We start from the raw sequence: 26,718 nt of genomic DNA on the forward strand, positions 1-26,718 counted from the left end.
TCCTAGCTGACATTCCATCTGCACCGTCTTGGATCGTATACCTGGTGTCAGTGGGGAAGCTGGATTCCAACTGCAAGTTGGTATTTATACTGCTGCTATTCATCACAATCCAAGTATTCATTTAGGTTGCAAAGCCACAGTAAAAAAGCATGCAACCAGGCACTGGGTGCGCCTCGCCCTTTTTCAGATACCGAACTTCCTTCGTATGAGTAGATAAATAGTTATCATGTTCCTTCATGTTTTATGTGCACACATTTTAATCTGAGAACTCTTGTGAATTGCTTCAGGAGGCATTATCAAAACTCGCTCTGATCTGTAATTCACTTTGAGAAAGCTTGATTCATTTCAGGGGGTGGTGCTGGTGGTTAAGTTGCAATAGATATATCCTGATGTAGAATCTTCTTAATATAATTGTGGGTAATTCCTCGAGATGGGCTGTCCTGAGGTCCCACTCACCACTAGGTCACCTCTTCGTGATTGCTCTGGGGATTAGCTCCTTCTAGGTCAAACACCCCAACCACTTTCTCTCACTCTGTGGAACTCCAGATACTCTCCCTTCATGGCATGGCCCTCCAGCCAGGTCACTGTGTGTTTAACCCTTTCTTGGGTGTCAAAAGTCTTCCTGAGACCGTTTGTACAGAAAGTCTTCCCATTCACTGCCCAGATGGTATCACTTCTCCAGTGCCTGGTAGGGGAACCCAGACACACTGTCTACACCAGGTTCCAGCTCAGGGACTCTATAATCAGCATCCAAGGTCTGCACCATTGTAAACCCTGCTGCTCTTTCCCTGAACCTTTTCCTACACCCTCTCCCCAAGGTTTCCTTCCTTCTCTAATGTCCAGATAAGACTACATGTTCCCTCACTGCAGCCCTTTCCTGGCCTTATATTAGCCTTGTCTGTTCGTTCTCAGCTAGGCTCCATCATCAGCTCTGGTCTATCAGGTCTTCAGTGGGACTTGAGATGAAAAGACCCTCTGCTTGTCTTTGGCATAGGAGTGAAATTTACCTTTTGTCATTATAACCATCGGCTAATATATTGTGATTATAACTATCTGCTAATGGGGAAAGATAGATGTGTTTGAGGGTATAGATAGGGTTCAGAGTGACCTAGACAAATTAGAGGATTGGGCCAGAAGAAATCTGATGAGGTTCAACAAGGACAAATGCAGAGTCCTGCACTTAGGACAGAAGAATCCCATGCATTGCTACAGGCTGGGGACTGACTGGCTAAGAAGCAGTTCTGCAGAAAAGGACCTGGGGATTACAGTGGACAAGAAGCTGGATGAGAGTCAACAGTGTGCCCTTGCTGCCAAGAAGGCTAACGGCATATTGGGCTGCATTAGTAGGAGCATTGCCAGCAGATTGAGGGAAGTGATTATTCCCCTCTGTTCAGCACTGGTGAGGCCACATCTGGAGTATTGTGTCCAGTTTTGGTCCCCCCACTACAGAAAGGATGTGGACAAATTGGAGAGAGTCCAGCGGAGGGCAACGGAAATGATTAGGGGCCTGGGGCACATGACTTATGAGGAGAGGCTGAGTGAACTGGGCTTATTTAGTCCGCAGAAGAGAAGAGTGAGGGGGGATTTGATAGCAGCCTTCAACTACCTGAAGGGGGGTTCCAAAGAGGATGGAGCTCAGCTGTTCTCAGTGGTGGCAGATGACAGAACAAGGAGCAATGGTCTCAAGTTGCAGTCGGGGGAGGTTTAGGTTGGATATTAGGAAACACTATTTCATTAGGAGGGTGGTGAAGCACTGGAATGGGTTACCTAGGGAGGTGGTAGAATCTCCATCCTTAGAGGTCTTTAAGGCCTGGCTTGACAAAGCCCTGGCTGGGATGATTTAGTTGGGGTTAGTCCTGCTTTGAGCAGGGGTTTAGACTAGATGACCTCCGGAGGTCTCTTCCAACCCTAATCTTCTAGGATTCTAATATATGCCATTATTTTTCCAGATTGTTTGTTTTTTAATTATTCCCCTTGTTCTAGTAAGGCATTAGAGCTGAGTGAAATTTTTTGGGCTGAAAAATGCAGTTTTGGGGTTGGTTGATATGGTGAATAGTTCTGGTGGGTGGTGGTGGTGGGGGAGCTGGAGAGAATCATTCTTGAAAAAGTCACTTTTCCCAGCACTTAAAAAAAAAATCTAGCTACATTTCAAAAGTCAAAATGTTTCCTTTCAAAACAGGGTTAAAAACACCTGAAAATGAAATGGAAAAATATTTTTAAAATAATTTTGCCATAACATTTTTTTTTTGATGTGTAAAAAAGTGAGAACATAAATTGGATGGATTTTTGGCCATAAAACTGAAAAAAATCAATTTCCTTCGCTCTAGTAAAGAGTCAACAAGATCAAACAGAGAGATGAAATCTTTTCTTTTTGGGTACCAAGTGCAACTCCTCTACTACACATTAAGAAGGTCAAGATTTGTCTCTCCAGTTTATACATCCCTTACAGGATATGCAGGAATTTTTCCCCTCCTTCCTAGTTTTTTTCCCCCCTTATATGAATTTATTGATGGGGGAAAATGCAGCATGACAGCCCTGTAGCATGAATTCCTCCTCCTCCGTTTTTTTTTTTTTTTTTTTTTTAATAATCCAAAAATTCAGCCTGGGCAGCATCAGTTGGTGCAAACTTCATCTTCCTGGCTCAACTCTTTTGTGGATGGATTCCCTGTCATGGAGAGAAGATAGTTAAGTCTTCATGACACAATCCTTTCCTTCTGAGACTTAAAACAAGGAGACTTAAGTGTGGTCACACTTTCTTATGATATGTGCCACTAGTCTGAGACAAGCAACTCATTTCACATAAGCCACTAAACAGCCAATGGCTAGTAATACCCTTCAGACACGAACTACCTGCGCTACGATCAAATCAGTGACTTCATCCCTGATTCTGCAAAGACTTCTGCTAATACTGAATTTTGTTAACTCAGTGGATCTACACATGTTGAGCATGTACATGAGTCTTTGCAGAATTGAGACCTTACAATATAAAAGTACCATAGATCCCTTACAAATTCCATGAGCTCCTACCTTAGACAGGAAAGTAAATAAAATAGTTGGCCAGATTTTCCAAATTCAAGTGAAAAAACATACTTGGCATGTTTAAGAATAGTGGGTTCTGCTAAGTGCTCAGACCTCTGGAAAATAGGGACATTTCATCAGGTCCCAAAATGGGAGGTATTGGAACAGTGAGGTCCTTTGAAAATCTGGGCTTGATATAATTACCACGTGCGCCAAATACAGCATGGTTGAAATAAACAGAAAAGAAAGATTACATTTCAACGCGTACAGCTCGAATTCTACCAACTTCTGATCTCCCAGAAAAACTGATGTAGGAATTTGATAGCAAAAAATTAAGTGAGTAATTTAGGATGTCCTTTTATTTTCCTAGTTGGCTAATACTGAAAATGTTCAGACTGGATAGCTCTGTGGTTCAGATCAATAGAAATTTTCAATTAGTGCTGAATTACCCTCATGAGTGGAAAAGAAGCAATCAAGTCAGCCAGAAGGAAAGAGTAAGTACCCATGTGTGTTAATTGAGACTGGACTTACATGACCCATTCTTACGTTATTGCACTGAAATTGTAATGTGGTGCATGCAAATATCAAATGTCATCCTAATGGGTTGTCATAGTAATGTTGACCCGGGCTGATTTCCAATCAGCCAAATAACTATTCAGTGAATCCAATTCATTTCCATAAGTCCCTTGTGGCCCCACTTGGTCCCATTACCTGCAATTTCCAAAGGGCTTGTCTCACTATACCTGGTCAACCTTTTTTTCAAGAATTAAAATTTTGGACAAAACGATGTAACAAAATAATTTTAAAAGTTTTATCATTTTTTGACCAGCCCTGGATACTAATTGTCACCTAATTGCAGCAGACAGGTTAAGGGATGTTGTGGATACAACTACCGAGTCCCACCTGTCTATGTGAAGAACTTATATGGTGCCCCATTACTGTAGTAGCTGAGCACCTGACAATCTTCAATGTATTTATCCTCAAGACACTTTGGTGAGAGATGGGAGTGCTAGTTGCTTCATCTTTCATATGGGGAACTCAGGCACAGAGAAGCTAAGTGACTTGCCCAAGATCACAGAGGAAGTCTGTGGTGGAACTAGGAATTGAATATGCATTTCCCAAGTCCCAGGCTATTACTTTAATACCCTTGCTCTCCAGAAGACACACATTCATACATTAGGGCTTACACTGATGGCCATGGGGATTAGGACAAGGACTTCATGAGGACAGTTCTGCCTATTGTGGAGTTTTTAGCTCATTCTCTGAAGCATATGGTGCTGGCCACTGTTGGAGATGGAACACTAGAGAAAATGGGCCAGTGGTCTGATCCAAGGTGGTCATTCCTATGTTCCATACCAAGACTTTCTTCTTCAGTACAAGTAGTGCCCCCAGCTCACTGTGTGGGGGAGTGAGCCCTGAAATGTCTAGGCTCTATTTTCTGTGCTCATTGGATTTCAGGGTCGAGGATTGTCAACCAATCCCCTTTCTCAGTCACGAAATTCACATGGTTTAAAAAAACTGATTTAAAAAGAAAAACAAATTGGAAAATGTGACAGGGCAAGTTGTGCCTTAGATCCCTTTTTTTGTCCCTCTGGAGTGCACCTCTTAGGTGACAGACCTGGCTTGCTTCAACTCTCTCAAGGGTGGACCCCGATGATTCAACCACGTTGGAACTGGATCTCTGGATGGAAGCTCCCCTGTTTCTCAGTCATGTTAATACAACAGGCCCAACTGTGTTTGCACCAGCAATCTCTTTTCCTCTGGGGTCCAGTGAGTAGTTGCTGGTTAAAGTGATTCTGAAATCGTTTCTTCAAAACAAAACATTATTTATTCACCCAGACCAGATGATCCTGATGGTCCCTTCTGGTCTTGAAGTCTGAGTCTAAATCAGAGATGGGGGTTAAAACAATGCAGGCCTTTAGGCATATTTCCCCATACCTTAACCTTAACCTGTCCTTGCAAGCTTTGGTAAATTCCATTCAGTCCAGTTACCTCCATCTCTGGGCTAAGAGAAGCAGATAACCCTGAGCAGCTGCTCAGAACTCATCCTTCCTTTCTTGTTTCCAGGAGGCTCTTTCTAACTGTTTATGCTCTTTTGATAGGCTTTCAGCCTTGGCAAACCTGCTGTGTGATTCTGCCTGGCATCTGGAAAATAGCATCTTCCTATTTGTTGGCCTAGCCATTGCTATCTGAATTCCCTTGAAGTTGTTCACCCTAGGTGGATTATCTCTACCATTGTTTCGTTTCCTGTTTGTTTTACCTCCTAGCAGCATCCTGGGAGTTCCATTCAGTCAGACAGGGTAATAGCACACAGGTAAACCCATGTACATATGATAGTCACATACATATTACAGATATCTCCCTCATTCTGCACAGGCAGAAAATACGGTCAGTTAAATGTTTATTTCAGAAATATGAAGGGGGAGCGCTGTTTGCAAGATGATTGTTGATAAAAATTGGCTAATGTACTTGTGAGGTTTTTTAATGCACTGTGTGTTCATCGTACTAGCTAACGTCACTGGGGTGGTTAGATAAGACTTCGGCCTGGTCTACACTACGAGTTTAGGTCGACTTTAGCAGTGTTAAATTGAATTAAGCCTGGACACGTTCACACAACGAAGCCCTTTCTTTCGACTTAAGGGGCCCTTTAAACCAGTTTCTTTACTCCACCTCTGACGAGGGGATTAGCGATAAAATCAGCCTTAGTGGGTTGGAATTGGGGTAGTGTGGACGTAATTCGACATTATTGGCCTCCGGGAGCTATCCCACAGTGCTTCATTGTGACCGCTCTGGACAGCACTCTCAACTCAGATGCACTGATCAGGTAGACAGAAAAAGCCCCGCGAACGTTTGAATTTCATTTCCTGTTTGCCCAGTGTGGAGAGCAGAGCTCATCAGCACAGGTGACCGTGATGGAGTCTCAGGATAGCAAAAGAGCTCCAGCATGGACAGAACAAGAGGTACAGGATCTGCTCGCCATATGGGGAGATGAATCAGTGCTAGCTGAACTCCGTAGCAGTAAATGAAATGGCAAAATATTAGAAAAGGTCTCAAAGGCCATAACAGGGACGCACAGCAGTGCCGCATGAAAATTAAGGAGCTAAGGCAAGCCTACCACCAAGCCAGAGAGGCAAACAGAAGGTCCGAGGCAGAGCCGCAAACATGCTGCTTCTACACGGAGCTGCATGCCATGCTAGGGGGTGCAGCCACCACTACCCCAACCGTGTGCTATGTCCTTCACTGGAGAAACACACAGGGAAGAGGGTTCGGGGTACGAGGAAGAGGAGGATGAAGATAATGTAGATAGCTCACATCAGCAAGGAAGCGGAGAAACCGGTTTACCCAACAGCCAGAATATGTTTATCACCCTGGACCTGGAGCCAGTAACCCCCAAACTCACCCAAGGCGTGCTCACAGACCCTGAGGGCACACCGGGGACCTCTGGTGAGTGTACCTTTGTAAATATTACACATAGTTTAAAAGCAAGCGTGTTTAATGATTAATGATTAATTTGCCCTGGCAATTGCGGCCAGTACAGCTACTGGAAAAGTCTGTTAACGTGTATGGGGATGGAGCGGAAATCCTCCAGGGACATCTCCAGAAAGCTCTCCTTCATGTACTCCCAAAGCCTTTGCAAAAGGTTTCTGGGGAGGGCTGCCTTATCCCGTCCGCCATGGTAGGACACTTTACCACGCCAGGCCAGTAGCACGTAGTCTGGAATCATTGCATAACAAAGCATGGCAGCGTATGGTCCCGGTGTTTGCTGGCATGCAGACAACATCCATTCCTTATCGCTCTTTGTTATCCTCAGGAGAGTGATATCATTCACAGTCACCTGGTTGAAATGGGGCGATTTTATTAAGAGGACATTCAGAGGTGCCCGTTCCTGCTCGGCTGAACAGAAATGTTCCCCGCTGTTAGCTATGCGGTGGGGGGAGGGGTGAAGTGATCATCCCAGAGAATTGGGTGTGTGGGGGCGAGGGGGTTAGTTGGGTTTGTGCTGCATGTTAACCCGGGAACCGCAGCCCCTCCTTTTACATTGCAAACCCATTTTAAATGGCCAAACCAACGGGTGCTTGGTATGGGAAATGGGGGCGCTACTGTTTGAAACCATTCCCACATGTTAAGAAGGTTAAAAAAGCCAAAAGACTGTGGCTTACCATGGCTGCCTGCAAGCTGAAATCTGTTGCCTGGCACCGCGTGAGTGATCTCTCACACCAAACCGGCAGGCCTTCAATATAAGAGGAAAAATGCGACCTTGTAACGAAAGCACATGTGCTGTGTAACGTGAACAGCAAAATTTAACGTGAAAGAGTGTACCCATTGTTCTCTAAAATGTGTCTTTTTTTTAACCACCTCTCCCTTCTCCTCCACCAGCTGCAAATGTTTCTCCTTCTCGGAGGCTAGTGAAGATTAGAAGGAGAAAACGGCGGACTCGGGATGATATGTTCTCGGAACTCCAGATGTCCTCCCACGCTGAGAGAGCACAGCAGAATGCGTGGAGGCAGTCAATGTCAGACTACAGAAAAGCACAGTATGAACGAGAGGAGAGGTGGCGGGCTGAATCGCGGGATGAACAAAGCAAGTGGTGGGCTGAAGATGATAGGTGGTGTCAGCTTGCAGACAGAAGGCAAGAGTCGATGCTCTGGCTGCTGGAGCATCAAACTGATATGCTCCAGCGTTTGGTTGAGCTGCAGGAAAGGCAGCAGGAGCAGAGACCGTCGCTACAGCCCCTGTGTAACCAACAGCCCTCCTCCCCAAGTTCCATAGCCTCCTCACCCAGACGCCCAAGAACACGCCTCCGGCCACCCAGTCACTCCACTCCAGATGATCGCCCAAGCATCAGAAGGCTGGCCTTCAATAAGAGTTAAAGTTTTAAACTGCAGTGTGTCCTTTTCCTTCCCTCCTCCCCCACCCATCCCGGGCTACCTTGGCAATTATCCCCCTAGTTGTGTGATGAATTAATAAAGAATGCATGAATGTGAAGTAACAATGACTTTATTGCCTCTGCAAGCGGTGCTCGAAGGGGGAGGGGAGGGTGGGGTGGTTGGTTTACAGGGAAGTAGAGTGAACCAGGTGGGGCGGAGGGTTCATCAAGGAGAAACAAACAGAAGTTTCATACCGTAGCCTGGCCAGTCACAAAACTCATTTTCAAAGCTTCTCTGATGCACACCACGCCCTGCTGTGCTCTTCTAACCGCCCTGGTGTCTGGCTGCGCGTAATCAGCGGCCAGGCGATGTGCCTCAACCTCCCACCCTGCCATAAATGTCCCCCCTTACTCTCACAGATATTGTGGAGCGCACAGCAAGCAGCAATAACAATGGAGATATTCTTTTCGCTGAGGTCTGAGCGAGTCAGTAAGCTGCGCCAGCGCGCTTTTAAACGTCCAAATGCTCATTCCACTATCATTCGGCACTTGCTCAGACTGTAGTTGAACAGGTCCTGACTACTGTCCAGGCTGCCTGTGTACGGCTTCATGAGCCATGGCATTAAGGTGTAGGCTGGGTCCCCAAGGATAACTATAGGCATTTCTACATCCCCAACGGTTATTTTCTGGTCCGGGAAGAAAGTCCCTTCCTCCAGCTTTTGAAACAGACCAGAGTGCCTGAAGACGCGAGCATCATGTACCTTTCCCGGCCATCCCACGTTGATGTTGGTGAAACGTCCCTTGTGATCCACCAGGGCTTGCAGCAGCATTGAAAAGTACCCCTTGCGGTTTATGTACTCGGTGGCTTGGTGCTCCGGTGACAAGATAGGGATATGGGTTCCGTCTATGGCCCCGCCACAGTTTGGGAATTCCATTGCAGCAAAGCCATCCACTATGGCCTGCAAGTTTCCCAGAGTCACTAACCTTGATATCACCAGGTCTTTCATTGCCCTGGCAACTTGGATCACAGCAGCCCCCACAGTAGATTTGCCCACTCCAAATTGATTCCCGACTGACCGGTAGCTGTCTGGCGTTGCAAGCTTCCACAAGGCTATCGCCACTTGCTTCTCAACTGTGAGGGCTGCGCTCATCCTGGTATTCTGGCGCTTCAAGGCAGGGGAAAGCAAGTCACAAAGTTCCATGGAAGTGCCCTTACGCATGTGAAAGTTTCGCAGCTACTGGGAATCGTCCCACACCTGCAGCACGATGCGGTCCCACCAGTCTGTGTTTGTTTCCCGGGCCCAGAATCGGCATTCCATGGCATGAACCTGCCCCAATAACACCATGATTTGCACATTGTTGGTACCTGTGCCTTGTGAGAGGTCTATGTCCATGTCAATTTCCTCATCACTCTTGTCGCCGCGCTGCAATCGCCTCCTCGGCTGGTCCTGGTTTTGCTTTGGCATATCCTGGCTCTGCATATACTCCAGGACAATGCGTGTGGTGTTCATAGTGCTCATAATTGCCGCGGTGATCTGAGCGGGCTCCACGATCCCAGTGCTATGGCTTCTGGTCTGAAAAAAGGCGTGAAACTAGTATCTGATGGACGGAGGGAGGGAGGGGCGAGTGACGACATGGTGTACAGGTACAGGGAATTAAAATCAACAAAGGTGGCTGTGCATCGGGGAGAAACACAAACCACTGTCAAAAAGAATGCCCCCGCACCAAAAAAAAAAGATTGAACTCAAAACCCTGGGTTTAGGAGGCCGTTGATTTCACGGAGGGAAGGGAAAGCAAATGAATACAGAACAAATCTATTTTTTACATCTTAAGCTGGCAGACGACGGTGCAGCATGACTGATAGCCCTCGGCATCTTCTGGGCGATTGGCAGAAAATAGCATACTGTGACTGATAGCCATCATCATCAAGACAGTTCGATAGGACTGAGCATGTCTGCCCAGGTGCCCATGGTTGACAGCCACTGCAGTACGATGACGATGGATACCAGTCATAATATACCATCTTCTACCAAAAGGCAAGGGGCTGCTGTTGTGTGCAATGCAGCCCTACGTCTGCCAGCCCCATGTCTGCCAGCACCCAGATCACCGATGAAGGCTACCAGTCATACTGCACCATCTACTGCCAAAAGGCAATTAGCTGCTGCTGTGTAGCAATGCAGTACCACGTCTGCCGGCACCCAGATGACATATGGTGATGGTGAGCTGAGCTGAGCGGGCTCCATGCTTGGCGTGGTATGTTGTCTGCACAGGTAACCCAGGTAAAAAGGCGCGAATCGATTGTCTGCCGTTGCTCTGACGGAGGGGGAGGTGCCTGACGACATGTACCCAGAACCACCCGCGACACTGTTTTGCATCTTTCAGGCATTGGGATCTCAACCCAGAATTCCAATGGGCAGCGGAGACTGCGGGAACTGTGGGATAGCTATCCACAGTGCAATGCTCCGGAAGTCGACACTAGCCTCGGTACTGTGGACGCGGTCCGCCGACTTCATGCACTTAGAGCATTTTATGTGGGGACACACACAATTGGCTGTATACAACCGATTTCTGTAAAACCGGCTTCTATAAATTTGACCTAATTTCGTAGTGTAGACATACCCTTTGTGTAAGTTCAAGATGGCTATTAGCATTGTACAGCCAGATCTTGAGCTGGTGTCACTGAGCAGCGTTCCAGATAGTCCCATCCTCCTATCATTGATGTCTGTGTAAAAACTACTGTTGACTATATTGGTTCAATATTGGGCCTTCAGTCCTCAAAGATAACATTCAAAGCCCAGTGGAGACAAGGGAAAGACTCAGTGGGCTTTGCATCAGACTTAGAGTGGATAGTCTATGTGCATTTTTAGACAGGAACAAAAAACAAATCTTGGTATTAGCAGAATAGCTGTCCCAAACTAAGAAATTCCTGTAATTATAGCTTGAATGAAAGGTATTGCTTTTCCAGCTTGTGTAATAGAGTTTCTAGCACTTTGGAGCTTCAGGAATTAACCTTCCACCTAGACTTGCTTTCAGGTGAAACAAATAGAAAACAGCACTAGAAACTGGCTTTGATCCAGGACTTTTTTATATTTAGCTGCGTACAGAGCTGTAAAGCAAGAACTCAAGAGGCACAGGTCCAATGTCGCAACGCACTTTTTAGCAAGAAGCGTTAAATGTTGTTTCCCTTCAACAGAGAATTCTTACTACGGTAATAGAGGAGAGTTTATACCTGTTCTCTCTTGGCCACTGGTGGCAATTGTGTTATTCTGAGCAGTATTTGAAGATTGTGCTATTGTTTATGGAGTTTTAGGGGTTCGATTGCTACTTTTGACGAGACGGAAAGAGAACATTTGGCACAGCCATTGGCTTTAACGAGATCTGTGATTGTCTTTCAGTCCAAGAATCTGTTGAAGGCAGCTGTCAACACCTTTCAGCATAAGAAAACAAATATAGAGAGAAGAGTGACTAAGGTCTAGATTTTGACACACAAACACACCTGCCACATACACTAGAGCAAACATGGTTCTGCGCGTGGGCTGTGAAGGGGATATCATCCATCTCCATGATGTTGGCCTCCCTATACTTGGATCCTTGACAGACTGAAGGAGCTCAGTCTATTCGGCTTAACAAAGAGAAGGTTGAGGGTGACTTGATGACAGTCTACAAGTACCTCCATGGGGAACAAATATTTAATAATGGGCTCTTGAGTCTAGCAGAGAAAGGTATAATACCATCCAATGCCTGGAAGAAGAAGCTAGACAAATTCAGACTGGAAATAAGGTGTAAATTTTTAATGGTGAGAATAATTAACCATTGGAACAACTTACTATGGTCATGGTAGATTCTCCATCATTGACCATTTTTAAATCAAGACAGAATGTTTTTCTAAAAGAGCTGTTCTTGGAATTATTTTGGGGAAGTTCTCTGGCATGTGCTATAGAGGAGGTCAGACTAGATGATCACAATCAGGGCTGGCTCTGGCTTTTTTGCCGCCCCAGGCAAAATAGCCTCCAGCTGCGCCCCCCACCCCCACCAGCGCGGCAGGGGAGGGCGGCCGGGGTCCCGGGGGGAGGACGGAGTGCCCGGCCGGGGCTCCGCTCTCCCCGGCGGCCAGAGTGCCAGGGGGAGGGCGGCGAGCCCCGGCCGTGGCCCCGCTCTCCCCGGCGGCCGGAGCCGGAGCACCGCACCGCCCCCCTCCAGGTGCCGCCCCAAGCACAAGCTTGGGGGGCTGGTGCCTGGAGTCGGCCCTGATCACAATGGTCCCTTCTGGCTTTAGAATCTGTGAATTGGGAGGGACCAGGAAGAGTCATTAGGGTCTCTGCTATTTCATATACCGCCTGCTGGGTAATAACATGAGAGGACTCTGTTTCTAAAACTAAACTGGCACTTTATTTAGAGAACTTTTTACAGAGATGCTACAGCTAGCAGTCAAGCCATATGCACACAGACACAGACAACATCCTCCAACGTTGTTCTGCCTGTAACCTCGCCTCCTCCCTCCAAGTTTCATGCTGGTTGCTACACCCACTTTCTCCAAGCATGATAGTAAATCTTCCCCAAACACAGAATGGTAACGTAGTTCAAGATACGATGGATGAGTTAGAGCCCAACTTTGCACTGAGCTTTGTGCAGAAGACAGAGGGGATCTAGAAAAGGTCTTTGATTATGTAGAAGTCATTGCAGGATAAGGGCCATGTTTGAGGTTAGGTTTTGTTTCATTTCTGTCTCTTCCTTTAAAAAAGAAGGGGCAACTTTTTTCCTCTGACTCATTTGAAATCAAGGAGGATGCAAGGTAGAAACGGGCCTGGGATTTTGTTGTTTAAAGCATGTAAGGGATCGTATCCATGCTCTATAAAAGAATTCCAAGAGGGAATATCAGCTTATTATTTTGTGACAATCAGGGATTTACCTATGTAACCAGAAGTGAGCTAGGACCACCAAAAGTGAGTTTATAATTCAAAATGCAAAAAATAAAAACCAAACCACAAGTCCACAGTCCTGCAAATACTTATGCAACTGTTAAACTTTTTCCATGTGAATCGTCCCACTGGAAGTCATTTTGCTGTATTACCTGAGCAAAGCTAAGCATCTGTGTAAGCATTTGTAGGATCAGTATCTAAATTACGCCTGTGACAGATTATGTGGACACATGGAATATTCAAAAACTATTGCATCAACTTTATAAATGTTATATCTATGGGCTTGCTAGAGACTATATTCCTAGCTCCCTGGAGAACTATAGAGTTTCCTGCAGAAACTAAAATCATTAGAAATTAATTAATGCAAATCCCTAATGCAGGTAACAACTCAGTGGAAGTTTCACCTCGTAGGGGTACTAGCTTAAACTGGTTTTGTCTTGTTAAAGAGGCCTGACAAACAAGAGAACTCTTAACTGTATAAAGTAACCACCCTGACACAGTGAGAGAGGTCACACACTTGATCCAAGAACTGACACGAAACTTTGACCAAGAGTCCCTTCAGAAAGGGCTTGAAGTACCATGGAATCTACCAAGGTCTCCATGTGGAAGATGGATGACACCCGCTAAGTTGTATGCTTGCATATAAGCTGTTGGGATGGTTTCAATCTTAAAGCCTCACTGTATTTTTTTTGTATAATGTATACCCAGCTGAGCATGCTGCCAGAACTAAAAATAATAATAATCAAAATAACAACCTGTGCCAACACAGTATAGCTTTGTCTCCTTCTAGTGGCAGGATTGGGTATAGATGTTTGAATCTGCTAATTAACCTGTTTCTTTAACTAAAGCAGAAGAGGCTTATGCTTTGGGATCCAGAGGTCCTGGTCTCAATCCCTTCACATGAACCATTCAGGGATGCTGTTAAATATGTATACAATGACCTGGTTACTATGGCTAAGTACTTTTGATTGAATCATACAGGCAATAAGAGGAGGCAATAGAGTTTTGCTGTGTGTCACCCTGCTATATCCTATATCCAATCCCCTTTAAAAGCAGCAGATAAAATATAAGAATGTAAGAACGGCCATACGGGGTCAGAGCAACGGTCCATCTAGCCTATTATTGTGTCTTCCAGCAGTGGCCAATGCCAGGTACTTCAGAGGGAATGAACAGAACAGGTAATCAAGTAATCCATCCCCTGTTGCCAGTTTATGGCGAACAGATATAAAACATTATTAGAAATAATACATAAACATGTCAGCTTTAAAAAAACAACAACAAAAAACAAGCTACTGTCTTAGAAATTGCTGTCCTTAAATTTCTGTCCTTGAGCAGATTTTAGTACAACTTGAATCAAATGTCATTTTAACTTGAATCCTAGTCAACAAATCTCCAGTGAAATTGTATTAATTTTCAATTAAACTTCAAGTAAACCAATTAGCATTTTCATTTTTCAAGAGCAACAAAGGCAGAATCTGTAATGAATCTATCCAGTCATTTGCAGAGGAATAAATATGGTCTGGACAGATTTCTACAGTCAATCTTTCTGTGTAACTTCATCAAGTATATTACCCTTATCTTCTCCCTTGTTTCAGGCACTATGTTGGCTTTCTTGTGGTGTCTGCAATCTCTTCTCCTTCCTCCCTCCCTCTTAGTAGGCTCATGATCCTCCCTCTTTTTTTCAACCCAGTCTCCTCTTGTCATTATGTACTTCGTGGCTCCATCATGCTAAGGAGCGTACACACAGTGAGAGACAATCCCTGCCCCAAAGAGCTCTATACCCTAAATAGGCCTGGCAGTTGGAAGGAGATAATGATATTCCCATTTTACAGATGGAAAGATTAAATGACTTGTGTAAGGTTACCAAGGAAGAGTTGGTGTTTGAACCCAGCTCTCCTGAGTTTCAGTGCAGTGGTTTAACCACAAGGCTATCCTTTCTTACTACGCTAATCTCTATGAATGAAGATCAGATTGATTGAAACACTTTAAGGCAGCAATCTAAGCACCTATATGGCCCCCATTAGCATAGTAGCATCATGCTTCACAAGCTTTAATGTATTTATCTTCCCACCAGCTCTGTGAAGCAGAGCAGTGCTATTATCCCCATTTTACAGATGAGGAACTGAGGTACAGAGAAAATAAGTGACCTGCCCAATGCCTCACAGCAAGTCTATGATGGCACAGGGGATTTGAACCTAAATATCCCAAGTCCTAGGCTAGTGCTCCAAGCACACAGTTACAGCTTAAAAAATGTATATATCTACATATACATGCACAGTATAAAAATATTGTGTGTGTAAATATATATTTGGAGGTGTTACTCTTCATAATCCTACATTACCATGGAGGAATGAACACAGCAAAGGTCAGCATCAAGGTTAAGCGCTAATATGGAACTGCTTATTTAGAGATTATGTGTCCATTCAGAAAGCACCTGATTCTATTAGGCTTCTGGCAGACCTGTGGTGAAGCAAGCAGGTGAAGTGTTTGTTATATTTCTGAACTGGCAAAGCTCCTGAATCATACTCTCGCTCCTGTAGCATGGAACAGTCAACTAAACACAATTCCATCAATATATGTGTGAAGAAGTAGTGCTATCCAGGGTCTCCTTAGCATAAACCTAAGTGTGTGTTCTTATTGACAACCTGCAGAATTTACAGCAGCAGCTTATTGTTCTCTTACTTTGTAGTAATCAGATTTTAAGTAACTCATGGTTGCTTCTGTGGTCATTTTAACAATGCTTTTGCAAAACGCAGGGTTGAACTCAGTTGTAGAGATGGACCTGAGTTGCCAAGTTCAGAACTGGATCCCTATCCCAATTTCCCAAACCAAGATCCCAGGATTCTCTTTAGTTAGAAAACTAAATCTCTTTTATATAAAACATGGTATTCCTTAGGAAGGGGGGGGAGACCATTGGTTTCGGTTGCATGGAGAAAAGGGTTTGTGAACTCAGACTAGTTGTAAGCATTCCAAAACTAATCTGCAAAACTTTGAGCTCCATGCAGTTCTTCCAGCTGAATGCTGTGGTTTAGCTTTCATAACAAGGTGAGACATCTGTATTTCAGTGCGAAGTCCATTTACATTTTAGAGTTCAGCCAAACCTGCAAATTGAAACAAAACACAAGGGACTAAATTTAAAAAAAACATGACTAATGATTTGGGGAACTTCGGACATCTTAATGCGGGTCTGATATTCAAAAAGTGATGAGCAATAACTTCTGAAAATTGGGTCTCAAGTAGGACCCCAAAATTGTGAATCACTTCAGAAAATGTTGAGCAGAGAGTACTGCCATCAGAAAACAGTTCACACAACGCCCCCGTCAGCTAACATGGTCTTGCAGCACCAGTAGATCAGTGGTTCTCAACCAGGGTATGTAGAGGTCTTCCAGGAGGTACATCAACTCATCTAGAGATTTTGCCTAGTTTTACAACAGGCTACATAAAAAGCACTAAAAGGCGGTATAAACTAAAATTTCATACAGACAATAACTTGTTTATACTGCTCTATATTCTGAAATGTAAGTACAATATTTATATTCCAATTGATATACTATTATATGGTAAAAATGAGAAAGTAAGCAATGTTTCGGTAATAATATGGTGTGACACTTGTATTTTTATATCTGATCTTGTAAGCAAGTAGTTTTTAAGTGAGGTGAAACTTGGGGGTACGTTAAACAAATCAGACTTCTGAAAGGGGTACAATCATCTGGAAGGATTGAGGACCACTGCAGTAGATAACTTAATCTGCCTCTTTCATCTAATTTCTCTGATTGTTGGAACTAAATATATCTGTTCAACTGGGAGAAATGTGAATATACAAGACAGGCTATTAATAACACCCAGCAGTTGCTGAGACAGAATGATTGTTCATTGGCAGGATTGCTTCAAAGCAGCATCTGATATTTAGGAACAACCTAGACAATGGGTGAATTAGGAATCCTGACTGTTTCCCAAAGTGTTGATTTTGAAAGCAGAAGGGTGGGGGAAGGAGGAGGAATCCCCATTGCGTGTGTATTTTGCTCAGAACCTGTGGTTCTTCACTGCATTCTCTGTCTGCATGTTTTGTTGGGAGGTTGCTGGGACTGGGAGGGTTTTTTTGGGGGGGGGGTGGGGGAAAAGAGGACTCTTTTTGTTTAACTCCACTGGGAACAGGTTGTGCTCATTATTTCCCACATGAGCTGTTGGAGGTGACACTTAGCCATACGTATATGGATTTCATTCCCATGATGGGTGGTAGGCATACAAAGGGTAAGGAAGAGATTAAGGTGGAGACTAGGAAGCCAGGCATGCTGCAGGTGAAACTGATTACAGCTCCTACAAAAGCAGCTTTCTCAGAAGACAGCAGGGGGCTGGAGAGAAGTACTTCCTGAGATTGAGGAAACAGGGACTCTGCTAGCCAACTGGAGCACTAAGAAGAGGTCCACCTGGTTCATGTTTCGACAGGTTAGAGAGACTGATTAAAACAACCTGGTCTGTGGACTTTAAGTTGGGTTGGTGTGAACTTGTTTGTAATAAGTTTTGTTTGCCTAGACTGATGCAAATGCCGCATACCTTTCCGCCCTGTAAGAATAATAGCTGGAGTATGGAACTTCCAGCTCCTGTCTCTTGTTTCCTTTTTTCAGGCCTTTCAGGGACAGTTGGTTGCAGCATTTGAACAGAGGAGAAAAACAAACATTACCTCCTGGGAAACCCGAGTTAGCAAGCAATTTGTATTGCTGTCTACAAGCATAATATGTAAATAAAAAGGAGTAGAAATGATGGCAAGTATCGGAGGGGTAGCCGTGTTAGTCTGGATCTGTAAAAAGCAACGAAGAGTCCTGTGGCACCTTTAAGACTAACAGATGTATTGGAGCATAAGCTTTCGTGGGTGAATGCCCACTTCGTCAGACTCATGTAATGGAAATTTCCAGAGGCAGGTACCAAGGAGTAGAAATGATGGGTGAGTCTGAAACCCTGGCGTTAAGGGGAGTTTGGGTTCTATGTGCAAAGCAAAACAAAACAAAACATGGATTTGTCCCAGGAGCTTTTCCTAGCTGTGTGAAATGTTGACGCCCATTGACTTACAATGGGATTTAGGATCATAAATCACCCAAGCACCTTTGAAAATTGTACTCCCAATCTACACTAGCGAGAGAACTAAATTATAAACAAGTTTGCCAAGTATGTGGAGACTATGGAAAAATCCTACATTTATTTTAAGCTCAGTGGGCCAGATTCTCAGCTAATGTAAATCAGTGTAGCTGAAATTAATGGAACTACAGTGATTTAAATTACCTGAGGATCAGGTCTATTTCCATTACAGTCGATACATGCAGACCTAGCAATTTGAAGTGACATCTGTCTTGCAGGAAAAAAAAAATGTAGAACTTACCTTGAAAGGGCAGAGGTATATGTGCTTTTTGTTTTATTTTTTATACACAGCTTCAATACTGTATACAAAGAGAAGTGTGGGATATAAAGAGAAAACCTATCCTGCAGCTGCACCATCTTTATGAATATAGTGTGGGGGTAAAGGCACCATCTGCACTAAATCCAAGAGGTTATCTGCATCCCTGCCCAGCAGTCATGATGGTTGAAAAGCATAACAAAGAATAACAAAAATCCTTTGATTTGAACCCTCATGATCCTCATGTCAAAAGGAGATGATGAAATGTAACTCAGCATGTGGCAGTAACACATGCACTCTTCTGTTCCAGGGATGAGACTGATCACTAATGAGCTGATAATTGCTATGTTATTTCAGATGCTAGTAGTAAAAGCCTGTTTACCGGGCACCTATGCCCCAGAGCACTCATCCAAGCAACCTATTGAGTAAACAACCTGCTAACTAGGGAGATGTTGTAGGCAGATATTTTATTATTTTAGATATACATGATAATATATAGAATAGAGGATGGTGTCGGTCTCTTTCTGATGACTCCATGCCCAAGTAATAATTCAATCTTTAACAACCCGCTTCGGAATCACTTCAGGTTCAGTCTGATATGATCAGAACTCTGCAATTAAATTATAGTTTTCTAGACATTATTTCTTCTCTCCAATTGTCTGATAAGACCGCAGTTAGACAATCCTGAGCTGATGTTCTGGTTTTATGGAACCCTAAGCCTGATTTCCTCTCCTTTACTCCAGCAGAATTCCACTGCACTCACTGTGGAGTTGCTCCTGATTTACACTGCTGTAAACAAGTATTAGCCTCCATCTTTTATTTATTTATAGTAAAAACAAGAGCTGTCAGATTTCCTAATGCTGCAAGGTATAGAGGGGGCTTTGATTTGGCAGCAATCCTGTGCCACTTCTTAGTTGTGTCTTTTTTTTTCAGGGGGGGCACTTTTTTTTTTGGTATACTATGTGGTAAACTTTAAAAAAGTTGATGAGTTGTGGGGGTTTTTTAAGACATGCATCTCTTAAGAATCTAACTAGTTAATTTCTGCCTGAGACGATTTAAGGTGTCATTTTATTCCCATAATTTCTCTAGGGATCAGTCTGTTGTAGTTCCATGACCGTATTACTATAGTATCTGTGCATCTCAAAATCTTTTAATTAGAGCTGGTCAAAAACTTTCTGATGGAACACTTTTCCATCGAAAAATGTGGTTTCATCCAAATTGAAACTTTCAGTGGGAACGTGTTTATTTTGACTAAATTTTGTTACGGGCGTGGGGGAGAGGAACCTTTTGATGCTTTCGGAATGGAACATATCCATTTTGAGGTGACTTTTTTATTTGAAATGTATTTTATACAACATTATGTTATAATCAAAACAAATCTGAAATGAAAACAAAATGTTTTGGTTGACACCACCTCCAGCCTCCAATGAACTTTAAAAACAAATGTAGAAATTGTAGATTTTCCCTCAAAATGGAAGTTGTTACCTGCACGACTCCACTTTCAATGTATGTATCATCATGATATCCCTATGAGATATTATTTAATGACTTCCCTACACTGCCAGTTTGGGGCTCGATTATGTGCCTGTGCAGAGACACAAGAGCAGGTAAGAAACTATCCCACACCCCATTCAGACCCTAGTGATGCCCCTGTGGTGCTACCAGATCTTGGCTCTGGGCACAGGGGGCCCACTACACCTTTCTTCTCTCTAAGCAGGTGAGCAATGAGTGGAGAGGGAGTGTATAGAACCTAGACTCTGCCCTTCTCCACACACCAGCCAGTGAAGCTGATTAGGCATAAGGGTGAGAAGTAATTTGCCGGTGGTCTGGGTCAGTAATTGTGCAGCATAGTTTTGTCCCTGTTTTGTTCCTGGGATGGTGCTGCTGTGCACTGCCTCTTATTTTTATTTTTATTTTTTTCCCAAAGGCTAGCAGCAAAGCCACAATGTAGCCCTCACTCAAGGCATTCTATTTTGGTTGCCAACCAAGGGGGTTTGCATAGAGCTGTTTTTGGAATTTCTGTTCCATGAGAAATTTAAAGGTTTTAACTTTTTGTCCTGACTCAGGATGAATTTTTCTTCCAAAACCTCAGTTTTCAGTTGGACAGAAATTCTTCTTTTCCAGCCAACTCTAGTTTTGCAAAACCTAATCTGATTAGAAATGTTTTCATGACTTTTCAGAATGTGCATACTTTACACTAATGATACGCAGATGGAACATTGACGGAATGCTAATATCTGGGGTCCTAATTCTTGGCTGGACCCTATCTAGAAATTTTCACCAATGCAAAGTGAATGCAGAACACTACCATTCTGATCTGGTAATGTTTTACACCCATTTTACACAGCTATAATAATTTCACAAGGTACATGGCAATGGAAAATCAGGCCTTGAGGTATTTGCGGCTTATGTTTTTAAGTAGTTACCTATGTTATAAATGCTATACAATATAGCATTTACAACACAGAGTGATGTGTGTACATTCTAAATTGATGGCCTTGTGCAGACTAGTAACACTGCCGGGAACTCTGGTGTTTGGAACTATTATTAATAATAACTGGAGTCAGTTTGTGATCCCCTGATGAAAGCTGCTATATAATTATAAATCTGAATTAATTATTTTACACTTGAGTTAATTGAGGTACAGAGAGGTTAAGTGAATTGCCCCAGGTGTCACACCGAGTCATTGGCAGAGCTGAAAATAAAACACAAGAGTCTTGACCCCCACTGTCCTTTTCTAACCACTTTTAAAGCAAGAATAATCCCTCTTTTTAAATAAGGGTTGCCTCACTTGCCTGCTCTAAAATTCAGCCTATCCAAAATGCCCAGGCAACAACGGAAGAACATCTGGTCTCAGGAATACCAGCACTCTGTTCTGATCAGTGCTTTCTCTTTTTATCACCCAGGATGAAAAATAAAAACCAGTGGGGGTATGCAATGCAGTGAAATGATCAAGCAGGCTAAGGAGAGCTCCAGTTGCCATTTGTGTATATAAGGTAATACACACACTCTCTCTCTCCTATAAATCAATCTAATTTATATAACTGAGAATACAAATTAGTGAGAACAACCAAATGACAAACGATTGTAATTACACAAAATCAACTGGTAAACTAATTGAAGTGACAATCTATCAAGAAAATTTATATGTTTAAACACCGTGCTACATATAGTAATGAATGGGTTATGCTGGTGAAAACTGTCTTTAGCTTATGGTGAGAAACAAGTGGGACTGCACTCGCAGAGGTGTATTTTTCAAATCTGACTTTGAAAGCGCTTAAAAGGAATCTTTCTTTTGGTACACAGTTGAAGTGAGCGGGCGTCATTCCATTGATTCCAATGGGCACTGGTTCAGTTCATAGAAGCAGTGAATAAGATGAATTTGTTTTCTTGCTGTCCACTAAGGAGAAACTTGTGCCATGAGGTTTGCAGATTCTATGAACATTGAATTTGTGGACCAGAGTGATTTAGATGAAGTGTCATCCAAGAGAGTCACTTTCAATCGTATTCATTTGTTTATTACTTGGTTATTTATCTACTTTAAAAAAGGTTGAGCTGACTCAGTGGGCATTAAAACATATGGGTCCTGGGACTTTAGAAATTATAGACCTGATACGTGAGCTAATAGATTCTTCCCTCTTTCTTGTTGAATTTAGAGCTGGTCAATGTTTTTCAATTTATACAATTTGGAAAAAAGTGCCATATAGTCAAATTTTGACCATAATAGAGGGAAATATGTTTTGAGAAGCCTTTTTTGTGAATGTTGGTGGGAAGGAGGGGTTGGATCGTCTCTGTTAACAAAAATTAGTAATATATCTGCACACATTGAGTCTGTAAACTTTTGGTTTGCCTTCACATTGAATTAAGTTTGATGGTTCAAATGACTTAATTATTTATTTAGCTTTATAGAAATGCTAGGGAAATGAAAATGGCACCTCTTCACACTCTGTACAAGTTCTTCAGTACCATTAATATATAACCCACTGCCAGTAAGCCAGGCAACATAAAAACTCCAAATACTCCTCCAGCAATTTCCCGCCCTTACAATTCTGGTTACCAGTTTCCCTGGGTCATACAAACTTAAGGATCCTTCCTTCCACCCTAGCATTCAGCAGTTCAGTACTCTTCAAGTAGTCCCATTAAAATGAGGGAGAGTACTCACTGAGCAAAGCACTACTGAAAGTAACTAACAGTGGAAGAAGCTAGCCCTTATTTAGCAAGAAACCTGTTACTTTGCTGTGGAAAGTCCTGTGGAAATGCTGGAAGAAATATTTCCTCCTGCAAAGTTAATACAAGCTGTAATACTAATGATGCTCCATGTTAACACTCTATGCCATCAGTTGTTGGTAAAACAAGAGCTGAAAAGAAAAATGCATCTGGGGACTTGTTCAGACTCCCATTAGCCACAATTCTTGTTATCTTTATAATACACACCAAGACAGTATCAAAGACAATGCCAAGGCACAATTCACCCTGGTAAGGCATTAACACACACATTTTTGAAAAAAACAACAACAACCAAATACACAAGAAAGAGAAGAGATTACAAACTTCAAAGAATTGCCTTTAAGCAAGTAATATGTATGCAGTAGCTGTTGGAAAGCGAAATGCTTCCAGTACTGACGCATGAACAATATTCACTTAAGCTAACAGCCGCTAAATGCAACTGTAGTGAAGAGCAATTCTCATAAGAACGGCCATACTGGGTCAGACCAATGGTCCATCTAGTCCAGTAGCCTGTCTTCAGACAGTGGCCAGTGCCAGATGCTTCAGAGGGAGGGAACAGAACAGATTAGTTATTGAGTGATCCATCCCCTGTCTTCCCATCCCAGCATCTGGCGGTCAAAGTTTTAAGGACACTCGTGGGTTTCCATTCCAGACCATCTTCACTACTAGCCATTGAGTAGTAACAGCTAATTTATACCCCCTTTATTTTGTATATGTAGTGGGGATTATGTTTTCCACTGTGCATCACACTTGATGTATACTTTCCACTGTGCATTAAAGGCCACGCCTGTGAATTTGACTGCTGGCAATTGACTTGGGAGCTTTCTGTAATAGGAGGCCTGGTGCAAAGTGCCCCTTTGGTACCCCTCCCCTTCTGCATAATCCTGCAATGTTTAGTAGTCCGATTGGCACTCTTTGGGGGGGTCACAAAAGCCACAGTGGGTGCTATTGTCATGGGGTGTTGAACAGGCCTGTGATTGAAGTGGAGAATGCGCCAAAGGTAATTTTATTGATATGGCATCATGCTGCCAAAATTAATACTTTAAATGTCTATGGTTAGTGGTACAATGAATGGAACTGGAGAAAGAGGGACCTAATTTGATGCAAGTGCTCAGGAATGCAAGCTGCAACCAGGCTGCTACCGACAAACACAGGCCTCTAAGAGTGTATCCATGGCCTCTTTGCATGCTCAGTAAAGGTCAGAACTCTACCATCTGTGTCACTTATTGCTAATGAAACAACTAGGACCAGTTTGGTTCTATAGCGTATCAATGCTGTATAACTGTTGTTGTGGAAAAAGTCACCCACGCATTGATTTTAGTTCACAGACTCAAGCCTGAGGCCTGTTTATTGCAATACATACCAACGCGTTGGGGTAGCAGTCCTAAAACTACTACCCCTAGCACAGCATGCAGGCTGCTTTTATTCCTTCAAACTGCAAGCATAGTACAAATTATACATCATTTGCGTGAAATAAGAGTTGGGGTCTATCCCTTTTTCCCGATACCTCCCCTATCAATTTACGAGAATTGGGTGCATATTGAGTGGAGGGCTTCTTGGTGGTTTCCGATATGGGCAGTGCTTGGCATCAGTAGGAGTGTTTTTCTCGGCAGGGTGCATGTTGTTTTTCCGGGGTTTTACCATTATAGGGCATAAGGGTTCATTACAGGACGCCAAAGAAGGTATCTAATTGGCTAGTTTTGCATTTAGCTGGAATTACAGGAGAAGTTGCATTTAGTCAGTTTGCATTCAGCTAAAGTTACCTATTGCTTCACACAAGCGGTTATTATATTTCATCAGCCATGAACATATTTTATTAGAGCTGCTGCTGGGGCTTTTTATTCTTTCCCTCCTTGCCCCACCCCCCTTCTCTGGTCATGACCCTTGACCGAGTTTGGCAGGAGGCTGTGTTACTTAGCCTAGTTCAGGCTTGTGGCCTGCAAGGCGGGCCTATATGACGAGTCTTCGCCGATGTTCTGATCGGTGCAAGGAAGGCCAGCCAGGCCTATTCCCCCACACTGTCCATTTCTGATTTGGAGGTAGACAGTCAAATTGGATGCATTTTATATCTCTGTAGAGATCCAGCACAAGCCCTATTTTGAGGACTTAAGTGGGCTTGAAGTAATACATGGACCTTGAGCTGGCTTTCTGTACAGAGGTGAATTTCACCCATTGAGGGACTTTACCTTCATCTCCAAAGTCTCACCATTTTTATCCCTGACTTTTTATTGCCCGTGTCTGATGGGATGGGCTAGCTCACTAGTACTTTCTGGTTTTGGGGAGGACAGATTAACTGTGCAAATGTTTGGGGGAAGGATCTGCAAAAGTTAAAAATCTGTGACGCACACACATGGGATTTCCAAAAGCACTCGGCCTGACTGCCTTAGTGGGAGCAGTATTAGACCTATGCCAAACACTCGTGAAAATCATTTTACTAGTTTGTTTTCCTACCTCTGGGTCAAATTCTGCCAACCTTTCTCAGTCTCTTATTCTGGAAAGAGTTCCATTTAACATCAACAGTAGAATCTGTCTGACGTTTTTTATGCAGTGTTTCATTCTGAAACATTTGCATCATAATTCTATTGTTTTTTCATTTGGCCTTGTATTCAGTACATGTACAGTTGTCATGGAAATGAATTGCACATCCTTTGAAAGATGCTCAGTCACCCTTTTTTACTTTCTCTCTCTCCTTCATAATAAGAGTCATGGCTGGAAACTTTTGGTGGCTTGTTTGTTTGTTTTAAATCCTTTTTTGTATATATCTGCAGAGAGAAATACACAGCATGTAGCCATTCAGCAACGGCTAAATCTTACTTCAGTAAGAATTATACAAACACATTTAACTTGTTTACTGAACAAACATATCTTCACAAAGCTTTGAGTTATACTGTTGACTTCCGGTAGTATATAGAGTGGCAATGAGCAAGTGGATAAAAAATGGAGGCGGGATAATAAAAGAGGAGGAATAATAAAAATGTCATATTTTTCTGAAGAACAAAGCTGTCTTACATTCAGCCACACTGCCCTTCCTCCCTGGTAATATATTTTTAGAATGACTTGAGAATCCCTTAGCGTTTCAGATGTTTTGAGGGACTTCTGCAGTTGTGCTCTCTCTGACATGATTAAATAAAATATCTTGGTAATGTCCTCCATTACTGTAGTATCTCAGCCTCACAACCCTTTGTGTATTTACCCTCCCACAGCACCCCTGTGAGATAGCACTGCCCTACCATCCCCATTTTACAGATGGGGAACTGAGAGGCTGCATGACTTCCCCTTGATCACATAGAGAGTCTGTGGTGGACCAGGGAATTGTACCTGGGTTTCCCGAGTCCCAGATAGGTGTCCTAACCTCCAGGCTGTACTTCCTTTTGCTGGTTTAAATCTAACCAAAGCCTATTACTTGAGCTTGGTAAATAAATTACAGCAAGTAATTGCTTCAGAGTGAAATTCATCCTCATGTAGAGGGACAGCATAATGCCTCTGCTCCGTTGAAGTCCCGCTGATTCTGAGAAGGTCAATAGATGAGGGCTGTTTTGAACATTGATGGGGAGAAGGTGAATTACAAAGTCTAAGGGCCCTCACAGAATATGCCCTGCCGGCACCCTCCCACTATGGTTTCAAGGAGACCCTGGCACAAAAAACTCCACTGACCAGAGGAGTGGGGGAAGTTGAGTATCCAGGGACAAGGAGGGGAAAAGTACTGCAAGAGTGATACATGGAACAATGAAACAAGAATTCAATGTCCCATCCACACAAAGGACTTGTACAGAGTGATGTAATGACTTAGTTAGGTGTGCCATTTTTAGGCCCAGATACAATGATTGTTTCATTCACATACAAAGAAGGTATGCAGTATTGCATGCTGTTACCTGAAAACATTTTTCCAACTCACAACTAATTTTGAAACTGTTATCTGATCTCTGTGAACAATCAGAAAGACTTGGGCATCCTTCTCAGCGAACCAAGCAGGACTTTTACATTCAGATTAGAGAAAACAAGGAGCAATTTGCTTACCGAATGCATGTTCTCCTAAGATGGAAGGAAACTGAAAGTCTACATTTCCATTAGTTTGGTTTTTCTAAGGGTGTCTCTACACTGCAGCAGGAGGTAAAATTTCCAGCTTGGATAGATAGATGTACATGTGCTAGCTCTGATCGAGCTCTGTAGCAACACAGCCTTGCTGCTTGAGTACAATTTTATCCAAGATGTACTCAGGCATCTAGCCTCTGCTGTTGCCCAGGCATCTGTAGCCACACGGCTGTTTGTAGCACACTAGCTTGACCAAGCTAGTGCAT

This window comes from Trachemys scripta, chromosome 2 (assembly GCF_013100865.1).
Source record: "Trachemys scripta elegans isolate TJP31775 chromosome 2, CAS_Tse_1.0, whole genome shotgun sequence".
Lineage (NCBI taxonomy): Eukaryota > Metazoa > Chordata > Testudines > Emydidae > Trachemys > Trachemys scripta.